Source organism: Canis lupus, chromosome 9 (genome assembly GCF_048164855.1).
Source record: "Canis lupus baileyi chromosome 9, mCanLup2.hap1, whole genome shotgun sequence".
NCBI lineage: Eukaryota > Metazoa > Chordata > Mammalia > Carnivora > Canidae > Canis > Canis lupus.
Window position 1 is genome coordinate 54,540,541 of NC_132846.1, and position 16,328 is coordinate 54,556,868.

Below are 16,328 nucleotides of genomic sequence, written 5' to 3' on the forward strand. Positions count from 1 at the left end.
TGTAGCAGAGCATTAAGACTTCAGAGCCCATGCTCTTAACTTCACCCTATGGGTCATGCACATCCATAGGTTGCTTAGATACACTGCAGCAACCACCTGCTTATTTTTTTGCACTATACTATATTAAGAGCTACTTCTCTAAAATCAAGCAAAAAAAAATGTCTAAGAGAGGTACAGTAATACAAATACATAAAGTAAAACACTAACCAAAATATCCACACACAGTAGGGTTTTTTCATCGCAGAAATGTCATCGCCTAAAAATGTACACTCTAAAAATATTATTTGTTCATTTGTCTTTACTATTCTTATGATAGCTTAGAGAGAACAGAACTAAAGGAAAATTTCTTAAAATAGAAGATACAAATATACAGATTGACAAATGCAGCAAGAAAAAAAAAAAGATCAGAGATAAAAAGGTAGGCAAAATTGGGGATCCCTGGGTGGCTCAGCGGTTTAGCGCCTGCCTTGGGCACAGGGCGTGATCCTGGAGTCCCGGGATTGAGTCCCGCATCAGGCTCCCTGCACAGAGCCTGCCTCTCTCTCTTTCTCTCTGCCTCTCTCTCTCTCTGTCTGTATCTCTCATGAATGAATGAATGAATGAATGAATGAATGAATAATGTTTTTTTAAAAAAAGTGGACAAAATCAATGACTCACTACTGTATGAAAACAGCAGAACCTTGGAAAAATCACCTAACTTTTTTGGGTGCATTCTTTCATTTGTAATAAAGACAGTTACAAACAATAAGATATAAAGGGACCTTCCCAGTTCTCAAAATTATGATTATCTCTAAGTCCAAATTAAATTATGTACATAAGTTCTCTAGTATCTACCATGAGACTACATTCTCTGTAGTATCTTTTTTTTTTTTAAGATTTTATTTATTTATTCATGTGAAACAGAGAGACTGGCAGAAAGAGGGGCAGAGAGAGGAGAAGCAGGCTCCATGCAAGGAGACCGATATGGGACTTGATCCCGGAACCCCAGGATCACACCCCAAGCCAAAGGCAGATGCTCAACCACTGAGCCACCCAGGTGGCCCTCACTGTAGTATCTTAACTATAGACATGCCATCAGTTTTTGAAGGCTTCCAGAGAACTTTGTGTTTGTCATGGCATATTTAAAAATGGGGTTTTTTTGAGGAACAATATCAGTTTTTAAGAATTTATTCAGATCCCTCCCTAATTTAAAATTTTAAAAATCAAAAGCTAAAAAAAATCAAAAACTAAATTAGAAAAACCTGTGTTTGCTATTTTAACTAGACTTGATGTCTGATTTTCTTAGAATAGTAATTTCCCATTCAAAAAAATAAAAATCAATGTAAATTTTCAGCTTCTGTTGTGAAATAATTATAGACTCACACACAGTTGTAAGAAATTATAGAGAGTGATGGCATATACTCTTCACCCAGTTTCCTCCAATGGTATGGACTTCCATGCAATTTTATCACTTTATCACATGTGCTGATTTGTGTGAACACCAAAAAAGTCACCACACAGGGCAGCTTCTGCACAAAGATCCTTCATCCTCCCCTTTTATAGACACAGATACCACTCTATTTTCTTTTAAAATAAAAGAAACCTAAAAAAAATTGTTTGGGCAACAGCATCTTAATTTAGATTCAACCCACAAAATGATTACTGATAAAACTTTAAACTACGGAATTAAGAAACTATTTATATTACCAAGACAGAGGCCTCTGTAATGGGAAAAACACACTAAAAATAACACCTTTATTTCTTACCACACAATTAAATTTAGAATGACAGTATCTCTGGGAAATAATTTCAATACATAGTCCTGGATCATTAGAAGATTTCACAAAGATTAAATTGGGATTTAAGAAGCCAGTATTCATTTGGAGAATGAAGAAAAGCCATAGGACAAACATCCCAGCCAAAAAGTTAACATGTCAGCCAAAAGAATATTCAAACTAGATTTTTAAGAGGTAACACAATCTAAATAATATTTAACATTTAGTTACTTGAAAATAAAATTATTCTGAACTTTTAAAGATACTGGCACACTCTTATAACACCTAAAAATTAATATTTAATAGTATATTCAAATATTATTAGGCAGTTTGGTGTTCATATTTCCCTTTTTATGTTTGTTTGAATTGGGATCATGTAATGCAATTTCACTCACTGCACTGACAGAGGGGCCTCTTCAGTCTCTTTTAATCTATAGATTCTCCCTCCAGCTCTTTTACTCTCCTTGTAATTTCTTTGAGTAAAACAGATCTTGGGTCCTGTAAAGTTCCCATAGTCTGAATTCTGCTGATTGAAATGATTCCCATGTATTTATTATATATCGGTAATTAGATCTAGATCCTTGATCAGATTTGGTTCTGTATGTGTGTGTGTGGGGGGGGGGGGGGCACGATTACTTCCTAAAGAGTAAAGAGCATGGTGGTTCTAAAAACATCTGAAAATCTTGAACACTTCTCCCACTGAGAATGGGAGGAGGGGGGGTGGAGTGAGGAGTCCCCCTCCCTGAATATGGAAAGGCTTGTGACTAGCTTGTAACCAGCAGAATGCAGGGAAGTAATGCCGTGTCACTTCCAAGGCTAGGTTAAATGCAGCTTCTGCACTGTTCCCTGGGACTCAATCTAGGAGCCCCCAGGCAGCCCTGCTGTGAGGAAATGGAGCCTGTGGAGAGCCATATGGAGATTCTCTCACAGGCAATTACAGTCTTCAAATCAGCCCAGCCCACACAGCAGACAATGAAGAGACATTTCTCTTCACTGCTGCATTTTACCAACCTTCTAAATGCACCACTCTTTCTTCAACTAGACCCCTCCCGATGGACATAGAATGATTTCCAGCCTTTTGCTATTAAAAGTAATACTGCAATAAGTAGTGTTAAGCAATGGGCCTTTTGAATTGTTGCTACTGTATCTTTAGAATAGACTCCTAGAAGAAGGACTGACAGTCAAAAGCAAATACATGCTTACAAAAATTAACTCCATTCAAAGTCACTTCAAAGGAATCGTAATGTTTTCATTTCCACAAGCCATGTATAAAAATGCCTGTTGCCTCACAGTTCCCAGATTCTCATTCTCACACATTTGGACTTTTTAATAGGTTGTTTATATATTAGGGATATCACCTCTTGTCTATTATAAGACTTGGAAAAATACTGTCTTTTTCTTTTGCTTATTGTGGGGGTTTTCTGCACAACCAAATTTATGAATTGTTTTATTCCTTATTGCTTCTGCATTTTAGCTAGAAGTTAGGTAACCTTTGCCTACTGCCAGACTATAGAGGCATTTGCCCATGCTTTTTCTAGTATTTGCATAATTTCATTGTTTACATTGAAATCTCTAGTGCATTTTAAATGTATATTGGCAAATGATGTCAGGAATGGATCTATCTTTTTCCATATAGATATCCAGTTATTCCAGCACACTTCTTAAAAAGTCTATCCATTCCACAGATTTAAAATTCCAGTTTTAGGGATCCCTGGGTGGCGCAGCGGTTTGGTGCCTGCCTTTGGCCCAGGGCGCGATCCTGGAGACCCAAGATCGAATCCCACATCGGGCTCCCGGTGCATGGAGCCTGCTTCTCCCTCTGCCTGTGTCTCTGCCTCTCTCTCTCTCTCTCTCTCTCTCTCTCTCTGACTATCATAAAATAAAATAAATAAAATAAATGAAATAAAATAAAATAAAATAAAATTCCAGTTTTATTGCAGACTAAACTTATTCAAGCTTTTGGGTCTAATCCTGAGTTTTCTATTCTGTTCCACTGGGCTCTCTAGCCAAAAGAAAAAAAAAATATTATAAAGGTTTAGAATTACTTTTTTACCATGCTCTTCTTTTTAGAACTTTGCTAGATACTCTGTTTTCCTTATTCTTCCAAATGAATTTTATAATCAGCTTTCCAAAATTTTTGTTTTGTTCCAAAACAAGAAACAAAAAGATGAGAGTGTACGTACATGGGATTGCATAAATTCATAAATTTAATTTAATTTTAAGAGAAAACAATGAAATTGTAGTACTAGTATATTTGGCAGTTATTTTAGTGGAGTGAAAATAATTCCACAGGCCTAGTTGTATTTACTTATTTAAGCACTTTCATACCAATTCACTTTCAATTATCTTGTTTTACTACAAACCTAAGTACATGAAATGAACTTATTCATTCTATTCTAAGTCCAGCGATTATACTTGGTCATCCTAAGGAATTAGTGCATAAGAGCATAATTCAATAATCCTCTTTTGAAGGAAATTTTTTAATTTGCAACTTAAAAAAATTAAATATAAGAGGGTAGAAAAGTTTGAAACTTTTTAGTGTTTGAAACAAACACTAATGTTAAGATCTGTCTCCAACATAATGAAGAGTTTGAGACAGATAATGTTTAAGAGCAGTGTACATCTTCTCTAAGGAGTTCAGTTGACGTGTCTCAATTCTACACTGGAGCCTCCTGATAATTTTAACTTCTGCATTCCCAACTGATTCTATCATATCCAAGTAGGCTGTCTTTAACATTTTCAGGGCTGTAAAAGGAGGCCCTATAGTCTGTGGTCTTCCTTCTTGTTCCACCCCAGGCTCCATCTAGCACAGAGGAGACGAGCATGAAGAGGGAAACCACGGCACACACCTAGCCGTTGTGCTCAGACAGCTACTTTTCAACCACCTCTTGGGCTTAGAGTTATTCACACTGTCCTTGAGAAGATATACCCAGGAAAGGGGCCTGAGTTGCTCCTCTATAAAGGCTCTGACAGTTTGAACAGGGAATTCTGGAGCCTAGTAGCCAAAGCATGGTCTAGAAAAGGGAGGTGCTGTGGCTATAAGTGACAAATCATGTTTCCATGGCTCCCTATACTCATCCCATAGAAGGGTGCTCTAAAGCACAAGGCCCAAGGCAGGTACTTAGATGCATCCTCAAAGGGCTGCTAAAGAACACAACAATCACCAAGACTTATGTACTTGTTCAATTAGAGATCTTAAAGTTCTCCCAATCAACCTATCTCAGCTGAACACATCAGCTATCTCACCATTAATATCCTAAAACAACAACCAAGTCAGTGGCCAGGCTGTACTTTCCTTGAGCCTTGCATTCCCCCTTAGGCCTAGCTCCAGATGGACCAGCAGATGACTTCCAAATGCCACATAACTTACAAAGTAGAAACTGAAAACAGTAGGTTGATCTAACTCCATTTTTTGCCAGATACTGCCCTGACCTATCTGGAAAGAATATAAAAGTTAAACTTAACCATATCAAAGGGCAGTTGAGACAGACACAGGCATACTAGCAAGTTGAATAATACCATAGTTCCTTGTTAGTACTAAGAATAGAGCAGCTATCAAGAAAAGCATTTTATGTGGGAGGCAATATAGGTAAAAAGCAGCTTCCCCATTGCTCCAAGCATTAGCCTACAAAAAAGTAAAAGGAATCATCACACTCATTCACTAGAAAACATCTGGTCAGTGATAGAAAACATTCTTCATAATCTAATATCAAACATATTTCATCTTATTTTATTCTTCCTGTCCACTATGCATCTACTGAAATTTTCTCCTGCTTCTAAGGAAGTTGCCTTAGAAATAGTTGTTGTTCTATTTGTGCCTTCCTGAATTTCATCCTATTTCCTGGGCAAACATGGCCTTTTCAGAATTCTAAGACTTTGTGTAGGCTGTTTCCTTTGGCTACTTCTTCACCCGGCAAATTCCTATTTAACCTTCAGAGTCCCCAACTGAAATACTTCTCATTTCCCTGACCCATCCAGGTAGAGCTACTGCTCAGACATGTATACAGCACATTATTAGTATCTACAGCAATATATATGATGGTGCATTGAAGTGAATCTTTACTACTGGGCCATAACCTCCTCTACTGGAGGGACAGGGTCTTACTATTCTTTGAATCTTCTCAGTCATGCACATAGTAGGTTTACTTTTGTGTATGTATTAAAAGCATAAAATGTTTTTAAATACAGTAACTTTGTTTAGTATTGCTTATAAGTACTAGATAAAAGAGACAGTGGAAAATAATGTTAGTGATTTTGTTTCTAATTTTATGTAGATTGCATTCATCCTCCTACAAGTAGCCTATTTGCACAAAGAATCAAGAGTCAGCTGTGTGGAAAATCTTGGTTATTAGAAACATTGTAAAAGCAACTGGAGCCTGGCCATTCAATGCTGCAGTTTCCTATTTTGTTTTTCAGCACCTAGTGTTTACCTCTCTTGCTCTGCCGAGTGGTGAAAAAATAGAGAATTCAATTCAATGAATATTATTTATGCACATAGGATCCAATTTTAATATTCTGAAAAAATAAAGCTACTTGTAACAACACTGAATGTCATATTCTTTCTCAATACAGCAGAGGCCAGCAAAACAACATCATGTAAATCTTGGACATTAATTGCACAATACACTCCTTCCTAAACAAGACCATGTTTTCTACAGGATATATATACAAAACTGGAATTTTAAAACTTCCTCATGAATGTACATGGATTACATCACCCATTTCTCTCTCTCTCTTTCTCTCTCTCTCTCTCTCTCTCTCTCACACACACACACACACAGAGCTATTTCTCTCATTGGGAATATAAACACTATCATTCTGAGAATGAAAAGTCAACAGAAAAATAAGAGAAGGAGGCCTATTGCCTAAAGGCCATTACGTAAATGCAGCATTGGTGTGTGTTTCTGTGCATATGTGTATGCACACATGAGTACATGTATGTGTGTCGGTCCAACTAAAGGATAGAAGGTTATGGGTAATACAGCAGGTTTTCTCAGTGGTAACTTAGAATAACCTAACACTAGCAAGAACAGATCTAGAAAATTACCCAAGCTTTTTCATATTTTCTCCATGCTGACCATAGCTATATCACTTCAAGGACCCCATAAAACCAACAGCCAAGAGCTGCTCTCCCCACTCTTCACACTCTCTACACGCGCCCCATACCTGAGAATAATAAAACCACAATGTAGAAGCAGCAAATCAATACCCTAAAAAACATGGAACATTTTAAGAACAGTAATATTGTCCAATCAGTCAAATATATTATCAAAAGGCCAGTTCTCACCTTAAAACATGAGTCATTAGAGCATAAAAATAGTCTTCCCACATGCACTTTATCCTTTGAAGAATGGCTTCAACTATAATTTGAAAAATATATAAAATCCTACCCTCCCAAAGTCAGTAAGTCAGAAAACAAACAAACAAACAAAAAAAATTGAGCTTTTATTATTTGGCAGGGGCAAGGCATATTACATTAAAAAATAAGTTAATTTCAAAAACTGATAAAGGCAATGAAGAAAACATATGAAAATTTAAGAGCAAGTTGGAATTACTGAAGATGGTTTCTCTGTGGAGGTGACACTGAAGTCAAGAATAATGAGAAGGAAAAAGACTCTAGGGGAAGTACACTCCAAAAACATGGACCAAGCACAAATGGACCAAGGCAAGAATGAGTCTGGTAGAGTAGAAATTAGCAAAAAAGAGGTGCAAAGAGGTCAGACTATGTCACTCGAGAATGTTAAGTCAAGGGATTCTTTGATCTACTTTACATAACAGCCATTTACTTGCTGTATTATCCCTGGGCAAGTTATTTCTCTGCACCTGAGTTTTCTCCTCTATAAAATGGGAACAGTAACAGCATCTACCACATAGAGTTGTGATAAAGATAAAATGAGTTAGTATTTCACTACTTAGAATAGTGCTTGTCACGGTAAATTGTAAAATGAGTTAAGCATTATTTCATTAGCATTAATGTTACCTATATTATCAATAATTTAAAAATAATCACTCTGGCTGATAGATGAAACAAATATCTGCATGAACAAAAGAGGGCAGGCAGGCAGGCACACCAGCTAGGAGATCATTGCAGTAATGTCCAGGCAAGAGTTGATTTTGAGCCAAAATTACAGAGTGGGACAGATTTGGAGGGTAGTCTAAAAATAACGCTGATAAGACTATTTAATGAACTGACTATGCAAAGTGAAGGGAAGAATAGAAATAAGACTCCGAAGTTATTAAAAGTTTGAAATATAACTCATACACCATTTAATTAATGTATTCATATGTACAGTTTAATGGCTTTAGGGATATTCACAGAGTCGTATGACCATCACCAATTCTAGAACATTTATTACCCCCAGAAGAAACCCTGGACCCCTTAGCTGTCACCTCCCAATCTACCCATCCTGTCCAGCTCTAGGTAACCACTAAACTACTTTTTGTTTCTATACATTTGTCTATTGGAGACATCTGATACAAATGGAATGATATATGCTTCCCTTCACTTAGCATAATGTTTTCAAGGTTCATCCATGTTTTAAAATTTATCGGTACTACATTTCTTCCTATTGCTAAATAATATTCCATTGTATAGCTATCCCACACTTTATTTATCCAATCGGCAGTAGAGGGACGTTGGACTGTTTCACTTTTTGGCTGTTATGAACATCTGGCTACTATGAATATTCATCTACAAGTTTTTGCATGAACATGTTTTCTTTTCCCTTAGGTTTATACCTAGGAGTAAAACTACTGGGTATTATGGTTTAATCTTTAAGTAACTGCCAGACTATTTTCCAAATTGGCTGTACTATTTTAGATTCTTATCAGCAGTATATAAGAGTTCTGATATCTCCACATCCTCTCCAACAGTTATCATCTGTCCTTTTGATTAAAGCTGTCCTGGTGGGTGTGAAACGGTATCACATTGTGGTTTTGATTTGCATTTCCCTGATGGCTAATGATGTTCAGCATCTTTTCATGTGCTCATTAACCATTTTTATATCTTCTTTGGAGAATTGTCTATTAAGACCTTTGCCCATTTTTTAATTGAGTTATTAGTCATTTCATTATTGAGTTGTAGGAGCAAAGCAAAATACTTTAAGCAAAGCAAAGGTTAATTGAGAAAGAAATAATGGTCAAATCTAGTATGTCATGTTAGTTCACAAAATTTGTAAGCTTACAGGCAAAGACCCTGCCATAACTCACTTTGAAGGATACTTGTCCCTTATAGAGTGACTAGCAGAATCAGAAGTAAATTATTTTAAAGAATAAATGAAAATATTGGAAATAGAGCCCCTGAAACATGAAGGAAGTGCCATTATCTTCAGTTTATTTATTTTTTATTTATTCATGATAGACAGAGAGAGAGAGAGAGAGAGGCAGAGACACAGGCAGAGGGAGAAGCAGGCTCCATGCTGGATGCCCAACGTGGGACTCGATCCCAACACTCCAGGATCGTGCCCTGGGCCAAAGGCAAGCACTAAACTGCTGAGCCACCCAGGGATTCCCCATTATCTTCAGTTTAGATAGAAGATGGTAATATGGTAATATTTAGAACTCATTTCCTATAGATATTAACAACTACCTTTCACTCCATGGATCAATTTAAATAAGCTGGCAGTGGCTACCTACAGCAGTGTTGTAGTTATTAAGTTATTAAGTTATAGGAAACTAAGTTTACTAAGGTCTGTCATGTGCACCAGAAAATGAGAGTGGTGGCAGTGTGTTGTAGGGCAGTGTCCCTAAGAAAGTTTATATATCTTGAAAATACAAAAGCAATTCAAGAAGTCTTTTAAGGCATAAAGATGAATTTTTACTTATAGTATACTCTTAATATTTTAAAATGACCAAATAAAAGGATTGAGCCTCTAGCAAAATATCACTTGGTATCATTGTCAGAACCAGAATATTGAGTCAAATGGATCATTGATCTAAATTACAATGTCATTTCACATGCATCTTCTCAGAGCCTGAGTCACCTAATCCTCATTTTCACATGACTTAATCAAACTCAATGGTGAGCTTGTTATTTTCCCATGTAGCTGAACATGTGAATCCGACTAGAAAGATATCTACAAGTCTTACACAATTCAGTAGAAATGATCTTACTGACCTAAAAGATAGTCTGTACAGATTATTGATAATTCATTAATTTTAGTATGGGATAATTTCACATTAGTATTTATATTGCTTCCATCTTTTCAGCAAAGTCTTACAGTCCTTACTTCTAAATCCTAGTTTAAATAAATGATGACTTAAAAAAAATTAAACTAGGTTCAACAGATCCAAAATTTATATGGCATAAAAATATAAGAATTTTAGCAATAAAATGATATAGTCTACAAGTTACAATCATTGTGTATGTATGTGTGATATGATATATATGTATGATATATCATATCATACAGATACTTTACCTCTCTAAGCTTTCAGAAATTGAAGGAAAATTGGTAAGAATATAATTCTGGACAGAAAATATACAGTAGCAGAAAAAGTGGACCACCATTTACAAACTAAATAAAGTTAGTTTAACATGATCTTATTGTGATATTGAGAAGTATTACTTAATTTAACACAAGAAAACAAAGTGGATCCTGACAGCCCCTGCTATATGTGGTTTGGAATATGATTGGGGACATTAATATGTCAAGACTCTGTAAGAAAGGGAGAGACAAGGTTAACTAGTTTAAGTCAAAGAGGAAAGAATGAAATACAGCATCTGATCAAGAAGGGCACAGCCATAAATGAGGGCAAATGAGTATAAAGACTTGACACCAGTAAGCCTATCATTTGCCCTACATCTTTGGTTCTTTTCTGAGTGTTAACTTATTTGTCTGCTATTTTTTTTTTTTACTCCTTGCATGAGATATGATCTCTGACAGAGGTCTATAAACTTTCAATATCGTGTACAAAGTATAAAAAGAGGTTCTCTCTCCTATTTTGAGTTTGAAATTTTCAATCAAGGAAGGACTCAAAAAGGCCTGTGCTGGATCACATCTCTTGCAAAAATCCCTGTGGTGAGGGGCCAGTGAGCTACCAGGCCAGATCAGCTTGGTTATATCACTATCCATGTGTGTCAGGAAATATGGTCAATTAGAACAAAGAGGGGGATATGAGGCTAGAAGTCAGCCAATTAGTATTTATTACAATTTGGCAACATTAGCGTATGAAACAGAAAAGTGAGAAAATGAACTCAGAACAATTTAGGAGGCTATTAAGGCAAGCCAGGTACCAAAAAGCAAATATTTATTCCCAACAAATACTAACTGTGCACCCATCAGAACAAGGGCAACGGATTTGGTCATTGGCCTTATGATGTTTACCATATATATACATATATATATATACATATATATATACACACATATATATATAGTGGACAGACGACATATAAATACATGAGCATATCCAAATAAAATTAGAGTTTTACACGCTCTTAAAAGTAAATGAACAGGCTGCAATGACAGAAATAAAGAAAGGGACCTACTCAGACTGGGCAGAGGAGTAAGGTCCGCCTGAATAAAGAACATTGAAGCAAGCTTAGACTAACGCAGCAAGAGAGCAAAGCCATATGTGCAGGGGAAGGAGGAAAACAGGAGTATGACATGGGAGGGGAAACAACAGGTGTGAATATTGTGAGGCTGAAATGGGCTTGGCATATAATAAGGAACAAAAATAGGATAAAACGTGTCTAGAACTTCATGCTCAAAGTTGAGACAGGAAATGGATGAAGTTGGAGCACAAGGAGGAGCCAAATCAGGAGGGATATTGCAAATCATGGTAAAGAACTTTGGTTGTTCCCCTGCCCCACCCCCACTCTCCCAGCCCCCTACCCTCCACCCTCCACATGCACAGGTCACTAAAAGGTGGAGGTAGGATATAAGGTGATATAATTTATGTTACAAAGCAATTATTCTAGGCTGTTGAGTGGTGAATGACAGAGATAGGCAATAGTTTAATGGGAATAAGAAGAAATAGAGTCATTTCCTGCACTTTCAGTCAAGCCACATTTTACAAAGGAATCTACTCTACATTATCCGTGGATCCAAAGACTTCTCACTTAACTGCTCATAGTTTTAATTTTCTCATCAACAATCAGGAATAAAAATACCTACCTTAAATAAAAGATTACCTTTCAAGTTATATAACATATCTAACACAGTTTGGCATGTGGTAGGTACTCAGAAAACATTAGGTCCCTTTTCACTTATTTCCTATGTAGCTAATAAAAACCTTTCCAAATTCATTAGCAGGTGCTCAATTTTGAAAAAACAAAATGCTAGAGCCAAACAACTTGGTCTAGACAGTCGAAACAGTGCCTAAGCAATTTAGAAGCCATAGTCTGAATGGAAAAAACCTTGACTGAAGCAAAATATTTACTAAGCACTACATGCTTAGTCTAAACCAAAGACAACATGACCCATGTGTTCTAAAGAACAAACTGTTTTTAATAAATATCCAAATTATTTACTGCAAACTATACAATGTAGAAAAATGTAGGTAAAGAGGGCAAATAGATCCTAAAATGTCCTTCCTCCTAATTTGTTCAAATGATCTTTACTCCTCAGCTGCATAAATAACTGTGCTATTCTCTACCATCTGTTTTTAAATAGAAGCAGAGAAAATTGAAAAATTCAAGGAATCTAGCCTATTCAAATCATTTCTACATATCTTTAATTTCCCTTCTGATATTTTGGCATTGTGGCTATAGTATTTATTATAAGATACTTTAAATCATTTTTTAGATAGAAAGTAAATATTTATTTCACAAATAGAATATTAGAGTATATAAGCTATTTATAGTCATCATCTTCTGCTTCCTAGAGTTCTCAACAATCTTGGCAATCCTACTACAGATGAATGTCTCATCACAGGAATGATGAAATGAAATAACAGACAATACAGAAGGTCTTCTAGGGCTGTGCTATGCAATACATTAGCCATGAACCACACATATGCTATGGTGCGTATAAAATGCAGCTGGCTGGAACTAAGATGAGCAATATGGGTGAAATACCTGCCAGACTTCAAAAGTTCAATATGAAAAATAAATCAGTGATTTTTCATATTGATTACATGCTGAAATAATCATATTTAAGATATGATGGGTTATATAAACTACATTGTTAAAATTAACTTCACATTTTCTTTTTTGCCTTTCTCAATGTGGTTATAAGATAATTTTAAATTACATATGTAACTAACCTTTGTGTCTCATTTCTTTTGGACATCACTGCTCTATAATGAAGTACATTTTTAAGCTAACAGCTCTGTATATATTTGTTACATAAGTCAAGATATAAACAAATGAAAAGATGAATAATTAAACAGATAAAGCTCTTGATATGGTATCTCTGGTTAATTTCACAATATGGCTTAATAATTGAGGGAAATGCTAAGTTTAAGTAAATATTATAGTATTACATTTTATCTGATAAATAAACATGAATTAAATGCTAATGGGTTACATACTGTGATAGGTCATGGAACCCTAATATATTTAAAATAAGGTCTAAGTTCTTATGTGGTTCATAGTTTATGGAAGGATATAAATAAGAAAATAAGTAAATACAATAAAACATTTTTGGTGCTATGAGAAAGGAATCTAATAGTTCTCTAAAAGAATTTGGTGGCGCGTGGGGAAGAACACTTTTCTTATTTCAGAGACTGGAGATTGCTACTGGTATTTAGTGTTTGGAGACCAGGATAAGCAAATGCCCTTCAATGTGTGAGAGCATCCTGAACTACAAAGAACTATCCAGTTCAAAATATTCATAGTGCCCTTACTGAGAAATAGCCAGTGTTATCTCACACTGTGGACACGATCCCAAGTGCAAAACACAACACAGACATGGTAAGTAATTTCTGAGGCTGGTTCCTGGACACTCAGAGACTCCATTTTAACAGTGTAATCTACATAAGATTACACAAAATCTTCTCTGTTCATTGGTATATAAATATATATATGTACACACACATACACAAATAAACATAACATATACACTTATAGATATGGTGTGTGTCTATAATAACATATTTTGCCATTCTCAATCTAAGAAAAAAATAAGTTACTTGAAGCAATTAATGGCTATAAAACAGAATTTCCATATATGAGCAAATAACTTCTTTTAAAAAATTTTTACCATTTACAAATATTTTTGTTACTGAAACAGGAACACCAACCTTGCCATTCGTATCAACTGAAAAATAAGCAGAGAGAGAGAAACCTTCTTTCATTTGTCAATGGAGAGATCACTCTTTATTCCTTCTAACCGTTAGAAAGGATACTGCCAATCTAGAATGATTATAAGCAAAAGATAGTCACCATTCAATACAAAATCCTAGAATCTTTAAAGGAAAAATTAGTCAAGCTACCATAATTAGAAATTAAAACATTCATTATCTGAAAATAACATAAGTATATATGAACTCCATTTAAAAAAGTCGTAGCTCAATGTCAGGCATGCTCATCTCTCCCACCCAAAGGAAAGAAAGATCCTTTGAAGAACTTACATTCTAGAATCTTATTCAGTCTTGAAGCAACAGGAACATTTTAATCCATGCTTAAATCTAGGGTAGCAAAGCTATTTGCCTCAAAAATAAGGGTGTAGTACTCTTTTCAAAATGCCTTACTACATAACTTAATTATCTCTATAAGAAGCGTAAAACTTTGAACCATAAATTATGGAGGGAAATCTAGCATAATGGTGGAATAGTGTCCAAAAACTGATACCCTTTTTGCATTAAAATATTCAGGGCTAATTGTGATTTTAGCACTTGTTTTTATCCTTGCTTTGTTCATTGGCCAAACTTAAACACTTCTCATCTCCTTCAATGAAAAGTGGTGCTATTATGTTCCTGGAAGCATGAGCACGGTTCCTCAAAGCCTAATTTTAAGGTCTTAATTGGCTGAGGCAATGGGAGACCATACAAAGCCCACTTCAGAGAGAAGGGCAAGATTGCCAGGTCACTTGAGAACAGATGAAGAGCTAACTAGAAGCTATTGCTGAAATCTTACAGTGTTCTGGGAAGTTTTACCAAATAGTATCTTACATAGAGTAGAACGTAAACATCCATCATAACACAGAACCCAGAAAAGTTGAAGATGGCTTATAGAAAACAAAACAATTAAAACAGAGTTTCACTTAATAAGAGGACAACAGCGTACTGTGATTGGTTCTGTCGTGTGTTGTGGATATCAAATAATTGGCTGTATCTTCTCATAACCTCTAAGTCTAAAGAACTATGTGCTTATAATTCAAGAGAGTACTACTTAGTAATACTTTTGCTCACTTGGTACTACTGGACCTATAGTCTACTTTTACCCAACATTTGTTGTGTGTTACATGATAAAAGACATGATATGGAATAAAATTATCTTGTCTCTCAAAGAGTACATTATTATTTAAAAAATAATTATCAACATACATATATTATAGAAACCCCCAATTTAGAATAATTTTAAGCCAATGAGTTCATTTAGCATCAACTCTAACCACTGATAAATTATCAAAATAAACCCAGAGAAGATTATTTTTTTGTGAAATTCAAGATTATGAAAAAAGAAAAGTTAAAAGTCCAGAATTAACCTATACAAGTCTTTAAAATGATTTTATTTTCACATTAACAATAAAGAAGCATAATAAAAAAAGATACCAAATGATATACACTTTTAGGTTTGAGTACAGTGAGAACTAACTACTCATCTCCATATATCATCAGACACTCCTGAAATCTCAATAAAATGCTCGTAAATTTGTTTCAATACTTTACTGTTAGAAAAAGATCGAATGAGAGGCTTATTTTTTAATCCCCATGCAATTAATACTTTCTCATTATTTACTATAGACTACATACCCTAGTTGTTTGCTCCATTGTTCATTCACTCATTACTTGACTCAACAAATATTTACCATATGTTGCTATGAAGAACAAGAAAAACCAAGTTGCCTATTGTCATTAAGTTCTATCTCCAACTGTCTCTCTTAAGATACCAACGGTGTTTTGTTTATTTTGTTTTGTTTTGTTTTCTATCAATCACTGGAATTCAATTCTTAAGTTCAGGTATACTCTACCTCATTCTAATTTTCCCAAGGCCTTTTACTGAAGAAAATTTGCTCCTTTATTTCTATTACCTCTTCCAGAACACAGGGTCCTTCTTATTCAAATTATCTCCAATAGAAATGACCCACAACTGATGAAAGCTGAATATACAAGCAGGAAATTTCTATAAATCCAAGAATTGTAATATGCTAAATTTTTTAAAAGATTTTATTTATTTATTTGGGGGGCAGGGTGCAGGGCAGAGGGAAAGGGAGAAGCAGGCTCCCACTGAGCAGGGAGTCCAACACAGGGCTCAATCCCAGGATTTTGGGATTATGACTTTAGCAGAAAGCAGATGCTTAATTGACTGAGCCACCCGGGTACCCCAATATGCTGGAATTTTGTATGAGAGAAACATGATCATGTTGATCAGAAGATATTGTAATTCACAATTAAAATATAAGAGGAAAACTTCCCTTTGGAAAAAATATGCATCACTTAAAAAAATGGAAATCTTAAATGTATTAA

General features: G+C 35.3%; 1 protein-coding gene across 22 annotated transcripts in view; it reads right to left on the bottom strand.

Moving 5' to 3' along the window:
* CEP128 (centrosomal protein 128) overlaps positions 1-16,328 on the bottom strand; it is a 394,114-nt gene that overhangs the window by 181,099 nt on the left and 196,687 nt on the right. Inside the window, exon 21 of one of the 22 annotated variants that reach the window (XR_012036995.1) lies at positions 13,941-14,052. The exons of the other annotated variants lie outside the window; for them this stretch is intronic. The gene's annotated coding sequence lies outside the window, so the exon portion shown is untranslated. The remainder of the gene's footprint in view (positions 1-13,940; positions 14,053-16,328) is intronic. 22 annotated transcript variants of the gene reach the window in all.